General features: G+C 54.5%; 1 protein-coding gene across 1 annotated transcript in view; it reads left to right on the plus strand.

Moving 5' to 3' along the window:
* The window catches only part of RTN4RL1 (reticulon 4 receptor like 1), a 28,989-nt gene that overhangs the window by 1,919 nt on the left and 4,116 nt on the right, over positions 1-22,954 (plus strand). The gene's annotated exons all lie outside the window — the stretch shown is intronic.

Here is a 22,954-nt window from a genome sequence, read left to right on the forward strand (position 1 = left end):
GTGGAGCTAGAAAAACAAAATGCAAATTGAAGAGCCTGTGGGCTAAAGCAAAACCTATTCTTAAAGTTTTTTGTCTTGTTAAGCAAGGAAATAGAGTGCCAAATAGGCTTTGTTAAGTGGCAGTCTAATTAATTATTTAAAATCTTGTAGCTGTCTTTCATTAGAATTTATCTGTACATCAACCACAAAATCAGTCAAACACACTCATTTATAAGTTAATACCGTTCCTGAATAATTCAACAGGCAGTTAGAGGAGGCCTCCATCCTGCCACAGGTTCTCCCCTCCCTGCCTCACCGTGGCCAGGTGTCCCTGGGCAGGGCGTCCCTGTCCCCAGCATTTGCCCCAAGCAGGGTGTGGAGGGGACATCCAACATGTGAAGCAAGAGGACAAGGGGACAGCTGCTGCTGGGGCACTGGGGTTGGGCCAAACCCCTCTGTGGGGCTCTGGGGTGGCTGATTTTTGAATGGTGGCAAGGTGGGTGCCAGTGCGGGCTGATGGTGGCACTGCCACCACCTTCCACATCGTACTGCCAGGGACCAGGCTTGAGTCTGAGGCCATGGCAGGGCTTGATGCAGCAGGAGCTGTGCATGGTTGACACCTCCAAGGGAGGCAGCAGGAGCTGTGCATGGCTGACACCTCCAAAGGAGGCAGCTCCAAGGGGACAGCTTCACACACGGTGTGCAGCAGGATGGTGGCAGCATGGCCGGGCGAGTGCTGCTGTTCCTGAGGGCATTTTGGGCCTCTTGCACCCCAAGAACTTCATCTGTGCAGTCACTGGTGGGGTTCAGGGTGGGTTCTGAGTAGTGGGATGTCTCTGGTGTGTGGCAGTGGGTGACAGTGTGGGTGCAGCCCCATCCTGGGTGAGGGTGCCACAGCCTGGGCCGCAGGCAGCCGCAGGCAGGAGCGCAACGCTGGCAATGCAGGAGAAGGAGATTTCCAGGTCAAGGATGACACCAAGGTCATGGGCAGCCACATCCCTGTCCCTTCCATCGCTCATGCCATCAGTGGAGTGTCCAGCCTCCATCCCTCCCTGCCAGGGCAGCAGCCAGTGGGCAGGGTGCAGGCGCAGGCTGGACTGCGGTTCTTGCGCCGGGGAGCCAAGAGCCCAGAAACCTTTCTGCTTATAAAAGTTTAATTTCATAAAGAGCTGATAGGAAGCCACAAGCTCTCTGTGCCCGCTGAAGCAAGGGAGGGGGTCAGGATGTGGCCCAGGCTGTCCCTGTGGTGGTGCTGGGGGGAGCAAGGAGAGCTCAGCCTGCCTGGACCTGGAGTCAGATTCAGGATGTGAAGGAGCCGTGGCTGCTCAGTGACCTGCACTGGTGGAGCCTGGCAGGGTCAGAGCCATGGCCATGCTTGGCTGGATGTTATTCCCACTTTTTGCCTAAAATGCCCCACCCGGTGCCCTGCAGTCCCATCTGGGTGCTGGAAGCTGTGGGTGACACTCCAGGTGGCCTTGAAGCACTGCCCTAAAAACATCAGTGAACCTGCTGGGGAGATGTAAAAAGATGCATTTTCCAGCGTGATTTCACACCCATCTTGCCCTGAAGCAGTGCTGGAGCCAGTGGCACAGGCCAGCAGCAGGGGCAGGGGGGCTCCATGGTGTGCTGCATGAGGCCATGAGTGGGATGTCATTGCCTTGGGGCCGGGCAGGAACCTGGGCTGCTGGAAACTGCTGATGGGATCTGACAGCACGAGCCAAAATCTTGTTTGAAGGCAAAAGCCAGGCAGGGAAGTGTGGGAGCCTGAAGGGACATGGTGGTGATGGCCAGGTGTGACCAGGGCTGTCTCCCACTGGGGTGTCCCCCGCTCCTGGCAAGGGAGTGTAGAGGCAAAGCCCCCCTCACAGAGAGTGACCCAGGACACGGCCACCTCAGCCCCACATCACCTGTCCCACATTGGGGCACCCCTGGGTGACACTGCCACTCACCCTCACCCCAGGGAGCTGCTCCAGTCTCCCCCAAACAGCCCAAAAACTTGGGCTTTGTTTGCCAAGTGCAATTCCAGGGTTCAGCCACGATCAATAGAGACTCGGGTTATTAAGAGCAGATTATGTTTGCAGAGCACTTTGGTGGAGCAGCAGCAGCTCAGGCACCTACACCCCATCAGTGGTGGCTGCTGTTTGGTTCCCAGAAGGCTGGGATGGGTGAGGTGCTGCCCTCATTCAGAACCCACCAGAGGAGGCTGAAATCTGATTTAGGAGCAGCTGCAACAAGTGGGAGGCTGCAGGGAGAGCCACGAGGCCAGGAGCAAGGGGGATCCTGGTGGGAGTCAGTGAGGAGGAGCAGGGTGCAGGGCACGGCCTCAGTGGCACCACTGGGATACAGGAGCATCCCTGTCCTCCCCTGCAAGGCTGCTCTTCCCCTGCTATTTTGGGTGAGGCTGCTCGAGCCCAAGGTGGAAAGAGCTGGCTCAGCCTCAGGATCCTGTGCCAGCAGCAGGGCCGGCGCTGTCCTCGCTCCGGATGTCAACACCACGTCCCATCTCCCGAACGGAGGAAGCGCCAATCCCACCGATCCCCCCGTGCCATCCCTGCGGAGCAGCATCACCATGGAAACCCACAGCCCGGCAATCAGAGGGGGGACACTTTTAGGAGTATTATTTTTACTGATGACAAATGGTGAAGGCTCGCTGCTGACAGAGGAGATGAGCCCATTCCTGGGCATCGCCTGCTTTCCCCAGGGCCGCTTTTGGTTTTTCTCCTGCTTTCCCTGCTGGGGGCAGGTGCTGATGGGGTGTTAAGTGCGGGCAGGGCGAGCGGCAGATGCAGGACGGGGAGATGCGGGGGGCAATCTTCTTTGCACAGATTAGGATTTGGGGGTTATTAAGCGGAAAAAGCTCCATTTGGTGTAGAAAGCTCCTTTTCCTTTTGAACAGCATATGTGCCCGCTGGCTGCTTGCTTCCCGGCGGTGCTGGCACAGCGGCTCGGAGCCGGCACGGCAGCTTGGAGCCCGCCCAGCTTTGGTGAGCAGCTTTTAGCGATGCTCCTGCCTGGGCCGGCAGAGCCGTGACCGCTCTGGTGCCTCACAGTGCCAAAAGCGGCCGGGGGGATTTGGCCCTGGAGAGGCACAGCAGGTCCGTGGAGATCCAGCACATTCCAACAGATCCTGTATGTGGAGAGGGAGCGGTGCTGGAATCAGAGGGTGTCAGAGGTGCTCCACGTGCTCCCGAAGTCCCGCCATCGCCATCCTCACCCGGGGAGGATGCAGCCGCTGTTTACTGGGAGGGAATTTGGCTGCTGCTGCTCTGGCAGGGCTCCTCTCCTCTCGGAGCAGCCCTGCAAGCGGAGGGGAGGTGCCAGCGGCTCCGCCAGCCCCGTGTGCCGCACTTGGGAACCGCTTTCTATTTTTTCTATTTTTTTTTCCAGCTGCATTTGCACCAGCTTGCGTTTGCATCGCTTTGCTCGGGGAAACCCCATCCCGGTGAGCGCGGGGCCCCCACGGTGCCGCCCGAGGGGCGCACAGCCCGTCCTTGGGCACGGGGAATGTCACCCGAGAATGTTACCGGGCTGCTTTTGGCCCGAGGTGACCTGGGTGAGGGTCTTGTCCATGAGACCTTCACCTAGCTGGGCATCCATGTGCGTTTGGTGCGTGCTAGCACCGGGCACATCCCTCCTGATCCCCGCGGGGGGAAGGCAGAGGGGCACAAAAGCTGCTGGATGCATCCGCTCCTGCATCCCTGAGCATCCCTCCTTCCCTCCCCGCTGCCTGCAAATCCGGCATCCCATCGGGTGCTGGATCCAGGCACCCTGCGGGAGGCACCCCCGAGCCAGCAGAGGGGCTTGGGATGATCCCCCCTCGGCAGGGATGTGCCGGGGTGTTTGTGCTAACAAGCCCCGGAGTATTATAATTTCAATGGAATTTAAAAAACAAAATAGTCCTCAGACAAACGACTCTGCAGTGCCTCTGCCAGGGCCTAAGATCTGCTGCTATCTATTTTTTAATAATTGAGGGTAATAAATATGTATTTCTTTCTCCTTTCTCTCCGTACGCCGCAGCTTGTCAGCTCCCTGCGTCTCTCCTCTGATCAGACCCCATCTTTGCCGAGCAGGAAAGGAAAAGAAAGGGGAAAAAAAAAAAAAAAAGAAAGAAAGAGAGGGGAGAGAGGGAAAAAAAAAAAAAAAGATTCTTTAAGCAAAAAGGATTAAAGCCTTGAAAGTAGGTCTGCCCGAGCTCCTCGGCTCTCCCTGCTCCCTGCCAGCCGCAGACAGGGCCAGGGACAAGAGGAGCATCCCCAGGTGGTGCAATCCGTGCCCGCGGGGTGGTTTTGGGTGCAGGGCAAATCCCCCGGGGCACGGGGCTGTGGCTGGGCAGAGCCGCTGATCTGGGTAACTTGGCACAGCGCTGCTCAAAGCCAGCAGATATTCCCCGGCTCGCTATTCCCCCTGGTTTTCAGATGGAGACGTTGGCTCGGAGACGCGGAGGGGGTTTGGCAGTGGGGCTGAGCCCGGGCCGGGCTCCGGGACCCCCCCGGCCTCCTCGGGATGCTGGGGCGGAGGAGGCGCTGGTGTGAAGGAGGAGGCGGCTATTTATAGCTTCGCTCGGCTTTTGTTCCTTTTCCAGTAGAGCTCCTCTCGAAATAGAAACAGTGCCGACTGCGCGGCCGCTCCCGGGGCCCAGCCTGGGTGCGGGGGGCTCCTCCCGGCCCGGGCTGGGGGGATACCCCGAGCTATGAGATGATTTTTGCCTTGGGTATCCCCCCCCCATCCCGCATCCCTCGAGATGCTGGTGTGGGATGGGGAGTGGGAGCTGCCCCACTGCTCCCCACCCCGTGTGCTGGTGATGCCCATCCCGGCCCTGAAGGGATGGATGGCTCTGAGGGGAGCATCTCTGCAGGGTGACAGCGCTGGGTGTCCCTTGGGAGAGCAGGTGAATCCCTCGGGAACGCCCTGGCGTGCTCTGTCCCCGATTTCCAGCTCAGTCGTTTCCTCTGCTTTTCCCTCCCGGCATCCAGCAGCACCCCCTTGCTCCCCCCAGCCCCTCCCCACTCCATCTCTGATCAATATAAGCTGGGAAAAACAAAACAAAACAAAGTAAATATTTAATACGATCCAGGGAGCCACAGCGAGCGCTCCCCCCGTCTGTCTCCTGCAGCAGCCGCTCGCAGCAGCTCCCCGGCCCTAATGAGCCTGAGTGCAACAGGGATCGATGGCAGAGGCAACCTCTGCACAGGGGTCAGCTCTGCCACATCCCCCGTGCTGCTCTGGGACTCAGGCTTGGCCCCCTGCGCCCCCCAGGGCTGCCCATCCTCCCCATCCTCTTCCTCGCGCCCCAGTTTTCCTCTCTTCATCCCTTTTGTCATTCCTAGTTGTGGGAGGGATGAAGACTCTGCTGCTCCATCACAGCCACACGGGACATGAGGTGTGGCAGGCATCAGCTGTGGGCTGGGGGCTTCCTTGGAGTGTGGGATGGGGTCTGTGTAGGGCTGGATCCCACATGGGATGAGTGTGTCTTACCCCACACTCGGGGAGCAGATCCCTTATGGATGGAGGTGGGAGCCTTTGGGAAGGCTTTGCCCATTGCTGACTTTGGAAACACACTGGAGAGGAGGATTTGGGGCTTGAGACAGAGCCCAAGAGGCTTTTACAAGGAGCTGGCCTGGGGGCTGCAGCCCCCTCTGCCAAGTACCTTTAGAGCTGGTGCTGGTGTTTGTGGTGGGATGAGGTCTCTCCTCCTCCTCCTCATCCTCTCACCCCCTCAGCTGCATCCCCTGCTGCCCTGCAGAGACCCCCATGTGTTGATATAGAGTTTGAGAAGTGCAGGTAAATGGCAGGTTGGTCCTGGCAATGCTAGCACAGGACCTGCCTCATTGCACTCCAGCTCTGCATGTTTTCTGAGTTTGGATGGTTCCTGTCACTCCAACTCCAATGGAGCTGCCAAATTCCCTGTCACCCTGACCCAGCTGCCCTGCACTGCATGGTCCCTGTTGTGCCAAGGAGAGGGACCAAGCTTTGCCCCCAGCCAGGCGTTCCCTCAGCTGGACCTGTGCATCCCCATCCTGCCCTGGTGTCCCAGCAGAGGTGGCACACAGGACCCAGAACCCAGGAGGGACACCAGGCTCTGCTCCTCTGCCACCACAAGGCTTTGCAAATTGCTTTTCCATGGAAAGCTCAGTCATCCTTGGTAACACCTGGGATGAACCCAGAGCTGAATTCCATCCCTGGGATGTGATGAGAGGGATGCCCACGCTGCCTGCTGCCCCTCATCAAGCGCTGCAAACCCTCAGCCAGGCCATGCCTGGGGATGGGAGCTGCATTTACAGCTGGAAAACAACCCCCAGTGTGCATCTCCTGGGAATGTGCATCTCCTGCACCCCAGGTGATGCTGCTGAGCCTCCTCCTGCAGCCCAGGGTGTCCCTCTGAGCAGCTGCAGAGGGGCCAGGGCAGGGCAGGTGCAGCAGCAGCAGCAGGAGCCGGGACAGCGGCGCAGGTCCTGCGTCACAGATGCAGCTTGTGGCAAAGTGCCGAGGAAGTTTTGCAGCAGCATTAGAAAATGTTGACATGTTTTTTGAAACAATTTCAGATCTGATATCTGCGCCAGATTGAGTTTGTAACCAGCTTTATTGTTTAAGCCTGCTGGGATTTCATCAAAGGCGTCTGCTGTTTACCCAGAACCATTTCATTGGAGAAAACAGCAAACAGACCTGCATTTCTATCTGATTTCACTTTTTCCTTTTCCTCCTGAATTTAAGTGCTTGTGAAAAGCATGGCTGATAAGGCAGAGCGGTGTGGATAAATCCCGAGGACTGGCGGTGGATGCTCCACCAGCTGCTCCAGCTTTATTAATAGACTGAAGGCAGTTGCTGGACCAGCTGCTGGGTGCCAGCCTGGAGCCAGGCACCCGCCTTGGGGGCAGCTGGATGTCCCCAGATGGTTTTGGGATCTCCATCCCGGCAGGCTGAGCCGAGTCATGACTCCTCAGGATGCCCAAGGCTGCGAAGAGGATCCACGCAGAGCTGTTTCAGTGCTTTCAGTGTGAATTCAGATTTAAACTGTGAGGAGCCAATGGCTGTCCCTCCCCAGGGAGTGACCCCAGCAGGCAATGTGCTCTGTCACTCCCTGACAAGCCGGGCCAAGGCAGTGCAGCCTCGGGAAGCAGAGGAGGATGAAGGAGAAACCAAACAAGAAAGGGGCTTGGTGTAAACTGCATCAATCCTTCTTTCACGTCCCCGGGGAATCCTGTGGCTGGCTGTGTCTTTTGGCCATTGCTGACCTTGGAAACACACAGGAGAGGAGGATTTGGGGCTTGAGACAGAGCCCAAGAGGCTTTTACAAGGAGCTGACCTGAGGGCTGCAGCCCCCTCTGCCACTGCTTTGCTCCAGGCATCTCCCCACCACTGCATCCTGGTCACCATCACCAGCATCATATTTTCCAGGCATCTCCCTCACTTGGGGATGGCCTTGGTGGCTGTTCCCACTTTTCCTGGCTTTTGGGACAGAGACACAACAGGCTGGGGTTGGTAGAGTACATCCCACTGCCTTTCCTGGAGTCCCTTTGGCATCTCCCAGCTGTCCCAGGTGCTGGCACTCCCTGTACCAGTGGCACCTTGCTGGCACTCCCAGGGCTTGTCCTGCCCATCCATCACACCTGCACGGTGACAATGTAATTTTTATCTCCACTTGTTTATTTCTCAGACAGAACTACTTGTAAATTCTGAGAAGAATATATATCCCTGCACATGACAGACCCGGCACATGGCGATTAATCTGCCCTCTTAAGACCTGAATACAAAAGTGTCCCAATGTCACTCCTAGATGGGGTGTCAAGCCCTGGGGCAGCACTTTGGGGATGTGCAGGGACCTGGTGGCAGAACGTGCCCAGGTCCTGGTGACGCTTCCCAAATACTTATTGCACTTCCTACCGGCTCCAGCGTTCCCTGACTGATATTCCAGCTCTCCAGACTCAGGCTCCAGCTCTTCTTTTTTGGAAGGTTTATGCAAATAGACTTTTTTTTTTTTTTTTTTTTTTTTTAATTCCTCGCCGCTGCTGCTCTGCTGTGCCCCAGATAGCAGAAGTGCTGAGGACAGGTGTTTGCGTCAGGTCCTGCGGCACCCGAGTCCCGCCCGGCCGAGGGGAGGGGGCACCGAGGGGATGCCCCGAGGGGGAAAAGGGGCAGGGAGCAGCGGGCAGAGGGCAAGGATGGAGAGGGGAATCTCCTTTAATGGCTGCACTGCCTAGTGAGGATGAGCATTGATGGCAGTGCGGGTTTATCCAAGCCAAGGATGGAGAGGGGAATCTCCTTTAATGACTGCGCTAGTGAGGATGGGCATTGATGCCAGTGCGGGTTTATCCAAGCCCCAAGCATGGCTCTGTCGCCAGGACAGGCTTTGGGGTGTCAATTTGGGCTCTGCAGCATCCCCCAGCCCCACTGGCAACACCCTCTGTGTGTGACAAAGCCTCTTATTTACAACGTCCTGCTCGGGAGCATCTGGGAAGCGAAGCGCGTCATTTCCAGGGAGAGCAAAAAATGCTGCATATTTCAGTGTCTTTTGAATTTTTTAGGTTTCCCTGAACTGTGCTAATGGGTTGGTGGTGGCGGGGGGGAGGTGAGGGCCCAGCCCAGCTCCCGGCCTGCCTTGCTGCCGCTCCGCCGTGCGCGGCCATCACTGCATTGCTGCTCTTAAAATATTCAGAGCTGTTGGCCACAATTTCACAGCGGGTCAAAGCACGCCGAGCCAGCAAGAAGGAGGGAAAGTGTGACAACGAGATTAACCCCGGCCCGGCAGGCCCCGGCCGTGCTCGGCAGGCTGAGCACGATGTGCTGCAGCCACCTCGTCCCAGGGGACCGGCAGAGAGCCCAGAGGGGACACAACGCCCAAAATCCCTCTGGTTGCCCAGTCTTGGTGGCATCAGCTCTGCCAAGTGGTGAAGGGACATGGAGAGCATGCAGAGTCCTGCTGGGAGCACTGAGCTCCTTCTCCCTCCTTCTCCAAGCTCTGGCGATGCAGTGGGATGAAGAGCTGAGGATCCTCCCAGTTCTTGGGGACATTTTTGAGAGCCCTCAGTGCTTTTCACCCCAATAAGTTGTGGTTCCCAGGCCTTGCACTACCATCAGTTGGAGCAGCAGATTTACAATGCAAAAGAGCAGCTGCTTGAGCCCTGTTTGCTGACAGGGATTTAGTAATCCTGTCGTCAGCCCGGAGTTTGCTCTCGGAGTCCCTGGCTGTGCCTGCCAGGGAGAAAACTGAGGCTTGGGGAAAGAGGTGGAGCAAAGCACATGGTCTGTGCCCACTGTTCAAGGTGGGTGGTGTCTGTGATTCTGTGTAGAGCCTGGGGTGGATAACGGATGCTGCCACAGGGAGAAGGTGTGTGCCAGGCTCAGTCCTGGGAGCCACGTGTTGTTCAGAAGCTGGAGACCCCCGGGAACTGCCTCTTGCACACCCTTGGGATGGCATTTCCTGCATGGCCAGGTTGTCTGAGGCTTGCTCTTGTGTCTCCTGAACTTTTCCTTGGATTCTTGGTGGCGTGCCACCAGCAGCACGGATGGCCGCGCACGCAGGCGAGGTGTCACCTGCAGCAAGTGCTGCAGCTGATGGATGCTCTCCTGGGCTTTAAGGCCACTCTGGCTGATTTATCAGGGTGTCTCCAGGGGTCACAGTCATGCCACAGGTCTCCATGGACAAGAAGTGTTGTTGGGTTGGGTGTCGTGGCAAGGATTGGCAGTGCTGTGACCATCCTGCTGTCCCAGGCAGCCACCTCCAACCCGAAGGCGACCAGCCCTGTGTGACACCTCTGTCACTGCCTCATTCCCAAAATCACACTTGCCAAGGGTGCAGGGGTGTGTTGGTGTCTCTGCCAGGCTTGTGGCTGGAGCAGCAGTGCCCTCCCTGAGCCAGCCCCGTGGTCACCCTCCTGCACCCTGTGCTGGTGGCTGGCCAAGCTCCTCTCCCTAATTCTCCTTCATCCCTGTTAATGTACCACCAGATGTTCTCATTATCCATTTAAACATATAATCCTCCCCCGAATCCCACTAAGCTCCTGGCCTCCCCGATACCTCATGGCAGCGCTGCGTTCCACAGGTTAATTATGCATTTTTAATTAATCACCAAGCAGAGAGTGACCCATGAATAAGGGATATGAAGATCCTTCAACTGGGAATAGTTGGCAGATTGTCCCCAGGCGGGGCCATGCTGGTGTCATGGTCTCCTTGAATAGCAAGTGTAGCTCTGAAAATCCCTGGTTTGTGGATCTGACATGACTGGAGATTGTGACAAAGCTGTACCTGTGTGGATGGGACCCCTCCTGTGCTTTGTGTCCCCCTCCAAATGGGGAGGAACCACATCCCCACCAGAGCTGTCTGTGTCCCACCTGGAAGTGATGGAGCAAGCGCAGGGAGGAGGAGGAGTGAGGCAGGGAGGGGAAAAAAAAATCACATGTTGTTTTAAAAAGGCATTTTTGAGTGAATGCTGAATAGGGTTTGGGAAAATTGCCTTAAAGGCCTGTTCTCTGCAGGGACGGAGCTTTTCATGGAGCAGGAGTATTCTGAAACTTAATTGCACATTTGCACGGGCTAGTGTTTTTATTTCTCTCAGGTCTCCGAGGTGGTCTTTGAAGATTGCTGTCTCTCTGTAATGGTTTTCTTTATCTCAAACAAATTCCGCACACCTGCGAGGTGGAGCTGCTTGAAAAGAAATTATGTCGGAATTGGCTCTCGATTTAATAAATCTGCAAATGGAGCTGGGATGTGGGGAGGCCAGGCGGTTGGCGGGGCTGGCTGTGCCTCCTCCCTGCTCCCCGGCCCTCCTCTCCCTTCCCTTCCCTTCCCTTCTCCACCAGCCTGCTCTCAGCCTCCCCGTGGGCCAGGGGCAGTGTGGGGCTGAGCAAAGCAAGCCCAGATCCTGCCTCTTCCCCCTGCCAGCAGGAAAAATGGACCCTTCTAATAATGCAACCCCACCTAGCTGCATCCCCCAGGAACTTGCAACCCTGGCATAAATACGTCTGTGCTTCCAAAACTGCCCTTAAGACCCTTAGATCTAAAGATTGAGATGATGGAGATGATACTACCCACGGGGTATTCCCAAGGAATGTCCTCCTTCAAGGAAGTTTGGTGCTGTCATTATTCTGGCCTCACTTGGCAGCTGTGGTTTGCCCCAGCAGCTCCTCCTGCAGCCGCCCATTGCACGCTGCCACCATTTCTCCTTCTCCAGGAATCAGTTCTGCCTCTCTCTGGCTCGCCAGGGGATGTTCAGCCAGCTCTCCATTTTGGAAGCAGCTCAAAGCACTGGGGAGAAGCCTGAGGCAGGGCTGTGTGCTGCTGCAGCAGGCAGGCACACACCCCAGGCAGCCGGGGCAGCCCTGGCTGTCAGGCGGAGAGGGACGGGCAGCCACGGGAGTACACAGACAGGTTAATGGCAGTCGTGCATGCTGCACAATTGGATTTCACCTCCCCGCTTCTCAAGGCATCAGCAGCTCTCCCCTGCTCACAAATCCGCCCGTCCCCTCTCCTCGTGGGATGAGCTGTCACCCGTGGGGAGCTCATCAAGGGCCACCCCAAACCCTGCCTGCCCTTGCTGGGCTCCCCAGGCTGCCCACAGAGGCTGTGCCACCTCCTGTGCTACTCAGGCTGCAGGTGAACAAGGCGCCGGGAGGTTTTATTGCATTGCTGGGTTTTGTTCCACCCTGTTATTGGCCACGATTGGATTTGCTGCCGCGGAGGCAGAGCCGGCGCAGCCTGAGCTCCCTCACTGCTCTGCTGGGACCGTGACCTTGTCTGGGTGCCTCCCTGAGCCCTCAGGGAGGGCTGGGGAATTGGGAGCTGGGCGTTCCTGTGCCTCCCACCGAGCATCCCTGCGTGGTCCCGCTCCCCTGCCTCAGCCAAACCCGCGCTCTGCTCCACTTTGGAGCGTTGACCTTGGAAATGCTTTCAGGGAAAGCATCTGCCTTCCCAGCTCTCTGCTCTCTTTCCTACCTGATTGTGTCCCTCTGTCCTCGTCTCCCTGAGCAGCTGCTGAGGTTTCAGTGCCTCACCACAGTGCCTGAAGCCCTGCGCAAAGCATTCCCAAGTTTTAGTCACACTCGCTGGTTCATGGTGTCAGCTGGGAAACAGCATCTCACCTTCCTCCTGCCCTGCTCTTGCACTTACGTAAAAAACACCTCAGTTTTCCTGAAAATGTAGTTTCTTGGCTCGTTTTCTCTTTGCACAGAAAGCTATGTGGCGGCAGAGCTGGCAGCATCCCACCTTTCAGTTCAGGTGGCCTTGGATCAGAGCAATGCTGTGTGGTGGCACCAGCACAGGACCAGACCCCAGCCCTTAACAGTGACACAGATCCATTCCTGGTGCATTGGGAAATGCAGCTGTGAGGGGTCAGCGGGCAGAGCCACCCAGGAAAGCTGAGGAAGCCTCATTCTCCCTGTGTTGACAGCGAGATCTCTTCTCCCCCACCAGCTGCACCATTGCTGTGCCCTGTGATTGAATTAGGGGGCCGTACCCACCCCCCTCCCCTGCCAGCCCCGTCCCCGCCGCGCCGGGCTCAGGCTGAACTCGAGAGCCGTAATTGAATAAGGCTCAGGCAGACAGTGCTCCCATAGCCCTCGGGATCTCTCGCCTCTTCCCTGCCCAGCCGTGCGCTGATTGATGCTCCCAGGTGGTGCCTGGGATTCTGCCTGGGATTTGTGGTCTTTTCCCAGAGCAGGAAGCTTGTGGGGTGAGATGGGAGCAGGAATGGGGTCAGGCAGAATGGGGTGAGCATGGTGCTCATGCTTCACTAGGCTGATCCTTTATCTGAGAAGGAAAGAGAGACGGGGGACAGAGGGACCCCATTCCTGCCAGCAGCTGCTGCTCTCAGGCTACCTGGGCACAAGGAGTTAAGAGCTGCAATTAGTGAAGTGCTGACGGTGGGAAGGTGGGGTGGAAGCAAGCGGCACTAAATGAATCCTGAAAGGTTATTCCAATAAGCAGCAGCAGAGTTTCCAGCTGCGCTCCCTTCCCTGGGAGCCGGGGGACGAGGGAAGGGATCCAGATCAGAGACACCAGGTGGGATGAGGGATGTTGCTGGAGGATGCTCAGGTGCCAGCAATGCCTGCTGGAGTGGAAAATACAGCAGGGGAGTTAAAGCAGGAGTGGGAGAGGCCACCACATCCCAGAGATGCTCACACAGGGGCGTGGTGGGTGAGTCCTGCCCGTCCTGTGCCCACAGTGGCTTTTCCACCTTGTCCAAACCCTGTCACAGGGTGCACAGAGATGTTTGGGAGTAATGTGAGCCACTCTGCTGGGATAGGCAATCCTTGGGGTGTGCAGAGAGGTCTGTGAGCCTCAGGAGGGGCTGCAGGGAGGAGCAGCCCAGGGAAGGCGTTGTTGTTCTTCCAGCTGAGCACACAGGAGCCAGCAGTGGCCTCTCCCTGCCAGACGAGGCTGTTCCAGCTCTCTGCTGGTGCAACACCACCAGCTATTATTAGACTCCAATTTTCTGTGGGTAGCTCTGAACTCCCCAGTGCCTCCAGCAGCTTGGCAGATGCCAGGATCTGCTGGCATTGCTGGGCAAAATGGTCCCTGGTGAGTGCAGTGGCACTGAGGGGGGGCAGAGCCCCCCAGCACAGGGACACATGGAGAGTTGAGCACCACAGCCTGGTCTGGAGCTGCACAGCAAACGGCAATGAGTTGTCTAATGAGAGGTTTGGCTGATGAGGAGGGCACAGAACCCCTGGAAACACTCCTTGGGTCAGTGGTAGGTGACAGAGATGCTGCCCCAACAGAGATGTGGTCCACAGGGCTCTGCACCTCCAAGCACATCTGGATTTCACAGCATCACTCCAAAATGGAGCCACAGCATCCCCACCACTGCCATCCTTGGCAGGAGGCACCTGGGAGCACAGAAGGGTTGTGGCACACCCTTTTGTGTGCGCCACAACCATGCCAGAGGAGGGCTGGGGCTGGGCTGACATGGCATCTCCTTGCTCCCACCCTCTCCCAGCCTGGTTTCCAAGCAGGAGTGTTTAAATGCCTTTTATGTTGTGACTCAAATGATGAAAGGCCCGAAAATGGGACTAACAAAGACGAGTTGTACTTCAGAATAAAAAAACCCATGAAAGCAGCAGATGCTGTCATAGGAATAAATTGTATCAACAGCGATCAGATGGGAAGTGAAAAGTCAGAATGGAGTTGTTCTGTCTTTCACGCTTCCAGGGAAAATTTCTGGGTCCATGAATTTAGCCAGAATCAGGTAGGATGAAAGACTTTGTCTGACAAGGCATTTCAAAGGATCTGGGAACCTCCAGAGATGTGGCCACTTGGACAGGCAAGTGGGGCCCCTCAGTTTTAATGAGCATTTCAGTTGCCTTCCTTTATCCTTCTGCCAAGATCTTATTTTTGTTTTCTTTTCTTTTCCCTTAAAACTGCCGATTTCCACTCTTTGCGATTTGTTTTAACTTTGCAAAACGTGCATTCGAGCCACACAACACGAGGAGGAGGAGGGTAGAACATCCCCATCACTCCATGCAGCCCAACCTGTTGCTTGTCACCATAAAAAACCAAACATCTGTAGCCAGCCCAGATGTTTCGGCACCACCAACCTCCATCATCTTCCCGGCCCTGCAATGATTTCCCATCTCCCCATCTCCCCTTTCCGCACTGACAGGATCCTACACAGGCTGTAATTAATAGAAATTAGTCTGCCAGGACCTTGCAGCCCCATCCCATAATTACTTGGCCTTGCTGTGTTGGAGGCACAGGCTCGGTGGCGGGCTCGAGAGCCGCCGCTGATGGGAACACATCCCGTTATCAAGCTATTTTTATTAAGCTTTTAATGCAGGCATTTGCGTGGTGCTGGGGGATGTGCAGCATCTCCACAGAGTCCACTCCCAGAGGGATGTTCAGGGGGATATTTTGGGATGGAATACCGGCACTGGAGCTAGACAAAGCAGGATATTAGCAGAGCAATGTGTCCTGACCGCGTTCGTCGCTTGCGCATTAGTTCCCAGCGCCCAACTGCTCCAGACATTCAGATTCCAGGGGGTTGGAAAAGCGTTGCTGCTCAGTGCTCAGGTCCCCCACATCCCCACACACCCCAAGAGCTGTGGGAGAGAGTGACAATGCCCAATATCCAACTGGGCACATGGCATTTCCTAGCGGCTCATTAAGCCATCCGGGGCCGGCCGGAGGAGCGGTGCAGCTCAGCTCTTCACACTGCTCTGCTTTTATCACTGCCTTTTTCATGAGCTGGTAAAAAGTTCAGTGCAAAGCACAGGAGAGGTCTCTGAAAGGCAGCCGTGCTCATGACCCAGCATGCCGGCTCCAGTGGGGATGGGGTTTTGCTGGAATCTGCAGCGCTCGCTTGGCTGCTGACCCGCAGGGATTTTCACTTGGAGGGCTCGTGGCATGGCCCTGAGAGGAGACCAAGGGCACAGGGGAAGTTGCTGCTGCCCTTTTTGGGTGTGGGAGAGAGGCCTGGGGCTGTGGGCTGGGCTCCAAATGACGCCAACACTTCTTTTTTGGTTGGGGGGGAAGAAAATGTGACAGAGCCGGCGGCTTTGATGCCTGCCCGTCCGTCTCCTTCCCCCCTGCTGCAGGCAGAATGATGTGCTGCTGAATGAGGGAGAAGGTACACGACAGGCTCCAATTTGCCCTCTTCTCCACCAAACACAAGGACATCCAGTAAGTCTCAAATGCAGAAAGGCTGAAAAGGGATGATGAAAGGGAGCCCATGTGGCACGGTGCAGAATTGGCCTGTGGATCTCGGTGGCACAGGACACTGCTGGGGTCGGGACCTCAGCAGGATCACAAGTTTACAGGACTAATGCCCTCCCTATTAGCCATGCCTGCATGAAACTATCTTTGCCTCCGTGTTGGATTGCTGTCCACTCCCAGCTCCAGCCAGGTAAAGATCCATCCAGCACATCCCTGCTTTTCCAGAGCCTCCAGTTTTTCCATCTCCTGTGGATGTGTGCTGGATGGGGCAGCCAAGCGTGCACTGAGAGCCCAGGCAGCTGTCACTTTGCTCTTCCATCTCATATTTGCTCGGTTTTGGCTGCATTTCTGATCCTAAAGAAACCCTCCTGTAGCTCCTGGCCAGCTGCTGGCAGGGAAAGGGGCTGGTGAATCTGCTTTCTCTGCACATGAGCTTGTTCAGCGTTTGATACCGATCTGGCTGGTGCTCAGCTGGGGTGGGTTTTGTCATTTCATCTGCAATTGTTTTGCTGTGAAGCACCTCGAAGGGCTCACTCCCCGGCTGTTTGTTACAAAGGACACCGTTCTTATTACCGCTGTGAATGAACTGCTTTGCATTTCTGTGAATGGGAAGGAAAACTTGTCACCTCGGGACAAAAAGGGAGTGGAAGTATCTGATGATCCCCTGAGACGCCTCAGACAATCCACTAAGCTCAAGTCATCCTCCTGTATTTCTTTCCTCGGGGGCAATTGGAATTATTAGTCCCTTCTCAAGGACCTCGAGATCTCCCTGTCCTTTGCCAAATTCCATCCCGGCTTCACTGCAGGATGCTGGCAAGTCCTGCCAGAGCCCTGTCCTGTGCTGGGGACCAGCCTGCTGCCTGCTGGGGATCAGGACAGCAGTGCCAGGAGCTGGTGAAACCCCAGTCCATGCCTGGAATCCTGCCCTGGTCCATGCTGTTCTCTCCTGGAGCATCCTGGTGTGCACTGACACCTCCAGCCACAGCAGGGCCCAAGGATTTGACTCATCCATGCACAGGGTTGTGCATGGATGAGTCAAATCCTTGGGCCCTGCTGTGGCCTTTCCCTCCAGCATTCCTGCACTCCTAAAAGGCCCCAGTGGCTTTGGAGATGCACGGTGGAGTGAGACACAGAGGCACAATAAACCCTGTAGCAGAGACAGGGAAAGAGGATGGTCCGTCTCTCTCCCCTGATGCCCAGGGACAGGACATGGGGGAATGGTTGCACCAAGGGAGGATTAGACTGGAATTAGGAAGCATTTCTTCACTGAGAGGGTGATCACACACTGGAACAGGTTTCCCGGAGAGGTGGCTGGTGCCCCAAGGCTGTCAGTGTTCCAGAGGCATTTGGACAGTGCCCTTAATAACAAGCTTTAGCTTTCAGGCAGATGGAGCAGATGATCATTGTAGGTCCCTTACAACAGAAATATTTTATCCCATCCCAATGATCCCATCCCAATGATCCTATCCCACCCCAATGATCCCCTCCCATCCCAATGATCCCATCCCAAAGATCTGTCTCCAGCTGCAGCAAGCAGCAGCCCAGCTTCTGATTTAAACTCTTTTCTCCAAATCTGAGCTACTGGGGTTGTTCCCTCTGCCTGCAGCCACAGGACCAGCAGCATCCATCCCACTGCAGGTTTCCACCAAGGGCATCCCTGCCACGGAAGGTGTGCTCAGAGCTGGGGTTAAGCAGAGCAGATGATGCTGGGGAAACACACTCTACACTCCCTCTGCTTCTGCCTGTGTTAGTCCTGAAAGAAGCATTTAAATTAAACAAGTTTCTATAGCCAAGTTTCAATCCCACAGCCACTTCCACCATTGACCTCCTTTTTTCCCCCTTTTTCTTCAGCTTGAGAGCAGGAGGAGGAGATGCAGACAGAGAGGAGTGCTAATTAAACAGGGAGTTCCACATTAGGGTACAAATCCTCTGGACTAGCACAAACCCTGCCAATTTCTGCATTTATTTATTATTTTTTCAGTACAATTGTAATTTCCAATGGTGCCTCCAGCACCAGGAGAGAGTTCAGGGGCTGCTCTTGGAGAGGATTAGCACGCTGGAAGCATTATTACTTTCCTTCACTGTGAATTCAGGAGTGATTCCCTGACGGCTGCACTCTATATAGAAGTGAATCGGTGCTAATTTGTTTTTGAGGATCACACATCCACCAACATGTGAAAGACAATCCTGCTTCTCGATGTATATTTTGAGCCAGTGCTACAGCAAACAACAGAAAATAAGCAAGCAGAGCAAGCCAGACCTCCCTCGCCCGGAAAGCCAGGGCTGGAAAAGAGCGGACTTTCCATTAATTTTTGTCTGTCTGAGTTGGTTCTGCATCTTTCCAGAAGTATTTTGGGGTTTTGGCCCTGCTGCCCATGGCAATAGAGAGCAGGGCTTTGGGCAGCTCTCACATGGAAAGCCTCAGGGACGCCGTGTTGGACGGGATGTCAGAGAGACTGAGCCTAAAAGGCTCCTTGTTTTTTCCTGTTCAATCATCCTCGAGTTTAACTGCAAGAGAGGAATAAATGAACTAATTGAATCTGTAGCTATGGAGGGCACCTGGCATGAGAGCAGCAGCCCCACCACCCATGGCTCCTCTCTCTCTGTTTGTGTGATTCAGAGGGACGTGGTCTGTGGGGAGATATCAGAGCCGGCTGAAATGGAAGACAAAGCTATTGTTTCAAACAGAGTTATTGATTTTTACATTATTACACTATGAAATTTATGGTCTGGTTTCAAACTGCAATAGGAGTTAATGACCACCATCCAGAAACTTCCAGGTGACCTTGGCCCTGACTTTGGTGGGGGAAGGTGAGCAGCTCCAGTTACCAGGTCAGCAAATGTAAATTGAAGTTGCAGCACCCTAAAGGACTGGATTTTGGGGTGCTGCTGGCTCTGGGTCTCTGCCCTGAGCTTGAGCTCACAGCAAACCATAATCTGGTTGACAGCCGTGATGGAGTGGGGAAATTGGACCTTGGAAATTGGACCTTCTCAGCTCCAAAGAAAAGTTGTTCCTGCTGTTAAGCCACGTTTTGCCCCCATCCAGGAACACCATGATGTCCCCAGAGCTCCGGAGCACGGTTCTCCACCCTCAGCTGACCTCCCAAGGGTTTGCTCCTTTCAGTCACAGATGGAGAAATGCAAACCACGGGGCTCAGGGATGGGTGAGGAGCACACAGGGAGAGGAGAAACCCTGTGAGAGGGGAGAGCAAAGGGCAGTGCCCAGAGCAAGCAGCTGCCTGCAAAGGCCACTGCCCATTCCTGGTTTCAGCTCTCCCATCTCAGTCACAGGAGGAGGATTTGCCCTCAGAGTGATAAGAGGATGTTTGTACCAGTTAACACACGAGATACTGGTGGCACAGAAGGGTTTGCAAAGGCACTCCCCAGTCTACAGCCTTTTCCTGGCTTTTCTTTAAAAGGTACCTCCTGATGCATCTTTTGGCACCAGGCTCTTCCCAAAGCTTTCCTTAGCACTATTCCTTCCAAATTTCCTTGTATGCTTCTTCCTATGGGAACTGTGTTTCCAACTTGCCAGCCAAGGCAGGCAATTTCCAGCTGCTGGAGAAGGTTTTTTTCCCTTGTAGTGCCATCTCCCTGGAACATCCCTGATGCTGCACCCCGAGCTAAAGTCGTGTGAAGCCAGTAGCCTCCAAGCTCATCTTCTGCCTCGGAGGTCATAATTGCCATTAAATCACAGCTTGCCTAACCAAATTATGCAAAACCGAAATTATCTCCAATGATTTTTATGTTGCTGAAATGTTCCAGAACTGCCGGGGTGATGACTGGGGGATTGGGAGCAGCTGTCACTCCATCAGAAACCATAACTCCAAACAGCTGGGATCTGTCAGTTATTTATGACACCGGTCGCAAAAAAAAAAAAATAATAATAAAATGATGAAGGTGGATGGGTGGCTGCCACTCTCTGGCTGAAAAGCAGCTCGTGCAGAAAGCAGAGCCTCGTGTGCTGGTGCTGGGAGCTGCAGCCGATGTTTTGGGAGCAATCCCAGTGAGGATGCTCCTGCTGCAGGGCCGTGGGGCAGCACCTGAGGGGCTTTGCACAGAGGCTGAAAGGGAGCTGCTGCTCGCTGGGGAATTTAGGCTTTGTGACAGGCAGCATGGGCATGTTTATTTTATCCTCTGTGTTGCAAAGGAAAAAAAGAAGAATAAGAGGAAATAAACCCTGCAGCTGCTAAGCAGGGTCTGACACTGCTTTGTCGAACCGTCCCAGATCCTGAGTTTGGCTCTTGGCTCGTGCCCAGTTGCTTTTGCTACTCTGTCCTTGCCTTTCATCGTCCTTCACTTAGCTGATGAAATTGTGAGCGTTTGAGGCTGCTTTTTCTCCCTAAACAACAGTTTCTCTCTATGTGAACATCCAATTCTGAGGTCGTTCCCAAGTTTCAAAGTGTGCTTTCCTCCCGGGGGTTGCAGTCATGTCTTTGTGCACCAGCTTGTTAGGGGTGGATTTTGAAAAATCCTTTGATAGATGCAGGGTGGGAACAGGAGAGGAAAATCTCTGTGTAGAGCTCAGTGAGGTGCTGGTGTTAGAGCAGGTGTGAGTTTGGCCTCAAAAGAGGGTGAGTGATGAGGAAGCTTCTCCCTTTTTGATAATCCCGCCTGTGAGCAGATGCTTTGTCCCCACTTGTAGCGCACTCTGGTTAAGTATTATTATTTATATTATGTAGTAGCTATACATAGTGTTTTATGGCAGCAAAGATACATAAATCAGCCACCAGAAGACGAGGGCTTTGCTCTAAAGAGCTTATAAATCTAACAGCTTGAGCAGCCCTGGTAATGGACACAGTAAGCAGGCAGTCAAGTTGCATGTAGACATGAGCTAAGATGGGTCTCCCAAAGCAGATGGTGGGTTTAGGAGAGATTTGGAAGAGAAGCAACCTGCTCCATCCTCGAGAGCGGATTCTCCTGCTGGAGAATTAGGCAGGCTCTGACCCACATAAGCTTGTCCGGGTGGAGAGGTGAAAATATCCATCAGGGAGAAGCAGCTCACCAAGAGGGGGTGCTGGGGTTTGTGCCAGGGCTGCCTTTTGGGGTCGTCCTGCAGGACAAGGATCCCCCATCCTTGTCCTAAGTGATGTTTTGGCCTCGAGTCTGAGCCTCCTAATGAAAGTAAGTGGCATCATGTTCTAAAGAAACCGAGTCCCTGCCTGGCTCAGAGGTACAGCAAAGTGTTCTAAACCTTAAAAAGCAAGAAAACTGCCGGGGCAGGTACACCTGGCTCTCTGGAGCAAGTGGCACTGCAGAGTCAAGAGTCCCTGCCGTGGTGGCAGAGAAGTGCTGCAACCCTTCAAACCATCTGTCTTTGATCCTGGGTATCAAACCAGGGTTTTTTGTTGGGTTTTTTTTTTCAAATTTCTTCCTGCGCTGGCACCGGCCTGGGAGGAACCTGGTCTGGGCTGGAGAGAGATGTGCAGTGTCTGGCTGCTCATGCTGGCTCCGGGTGTCTGCATTCTTCTGGCTGCCTTCAGCTCCTGCACAAATTGAGGCTTCACGCTAAATGCATTACACTGTATAACAATTAATCCCGTGCTACATATAGAAAGTCCTTACTCATCAATAATGCATGTGGGAGGAGTGATTTTCACTCTCAGTAATAAGGCTAAGACAATGGAAACAAGCAGGTAATGGAGAACATTTATAAAGATGTTAATCTAATAATGAGTCTAATGCTGTTAAAAGTAAGACTGCAAACTGGACGCATCCAAAGATAAATTATTTCAAGCATTCATTAACTGATGCCTAATTAATGCCCAATTAGAGGGATGTTACATGGGAAATGGTTTGGACAGTCAGACGAATTCATTCCAATCACTGAAACCTCAGTCAGAGGCAGCAGCAGGACTCGGCGAGCAGAGGCCGGGGTGACACAGCACGTCAGTGGGAGAGAGGCAGGAGATAAACACCCCTTTGCTGGTTTTATCCGTGTCAGCAGGGATTTGGGTTTACTCACTTCACCAGCACGTTCCTGGAGGATTTTTCTGTGCTGCTTTTGAAGCTCTCCCTCCCCGGTGAGCTCCGACATGGGCTGGTGACCCTCCGTGTGCCTCACAACCTTTACAAGATGAAGTTGAAAGGGCTGAGTCAGGAATAACAAGTTAGACAGGGTCAAACTCTCAGGAGAGGTGAGCTGGGGCCTCTCAGGGGGTCTCCCATGGTGTTTTCCAGTCTGGGAAGCCCAGTGAGACCCAAGAGCTCCTGGCTGTCATGCCTCAGTGGGGTTTGGCTGCTGGATATCCCAGTGATGGTCTTACAGCCTCAGGAGCTTCATGGCTCCATAACCTCTTTGCTTTTTGGGGATCTCATTCCCAGATCTAAACTGGGAGCAGTCCCAGAGCATGCCAGGAGCAGCTTTTCACAGCACTAAGCAGGCAGCAGGTTTTACAGGCTTGGAAGGGATGAGACCACAGGCCTTGTGTGCATCCACTGGGAAGTCCAGACCTTCATGGAATCCAAATTGCTTTGGGTTGGAAGAGACCTCAAAGAACATCTAGGGCAGGGACACCTTCCACTAGGACCAAGCTGCTCCAAGCCCCATCCAACCTGGCCTTGGACACTTCCAGGGATGGGACGGCCACAGTTTTTCTGGGCAGCCTGTGCCAGGGTCTCACCACTCTGGCAAGGAAAATTCCTTCATTATACCTTCATTATGTATTAGTATGTTTACTAATGTAAACATACTCTCTATCCAAATCCTGTTCACCTTTTTTTCCTAAGTATCTGTCCTTCTGTTTCCCCATTCTCCTCACTCCCAAGTTGCAATAGGGAAAAAGACATCCCTGTCTTTTCTTCCCCCCATCCTATTCTCGGGAGAGCTAGTAACAACCCCAGCCTATCCTCACCGCCTTCCCTGGCTGCAGGAATCCCATCTCTCTCTCCGTAGGAGCTCCAGCCATTAACTCAGAGCCGCCTGTTAATTAAAGAGATGAACTCAGTTCCCTCTGACCTTTACCTCCGGAGTTATCCCCGCAGGCAGCGAGCTGTTAAGCGCTGCGTTCCCTTTCTGCAGGAACCTCCACCTTGGCCATGCTCCAGGGAGGCCTGGGCTGCCTTGGTCCATCACCATGCATTGCTAACAGCCTCCTGTCATCACCATCCCTACACGTGAAATCCTGTATGCTCCCAGATCCCTGCCCAGCTCCACCTCCCGTCAGTAATCCCGTTAGCCTGGCAACTGTCGTGTCACGGAAGAGCGCATAAAACTGTTGTTTGGAAGCAATATGTAATCTTCCAACCTGCTGCGTGTAGCTGGGAGATGGTTTATTGATTCAGACCCTTGTGATTTGGTATTTGCAATAACAGACTCTGCATGTGGGAGATC

This window comes from Zonotrichia albicollis, chromosome 22 (assembly GCF_047830755.1).
Source record: "Zonotrichia albicollis isolate bZonAlb1 chromosome 22, bZonAlb1.hap1, whole genome shotgun sequence".
Lineage (NCBI taxonomy): Eukaryota > Metazoa > Chordata > Aves > Passeriformes > Passerellidae > Zonotrichia > Zonotrichia albicollis.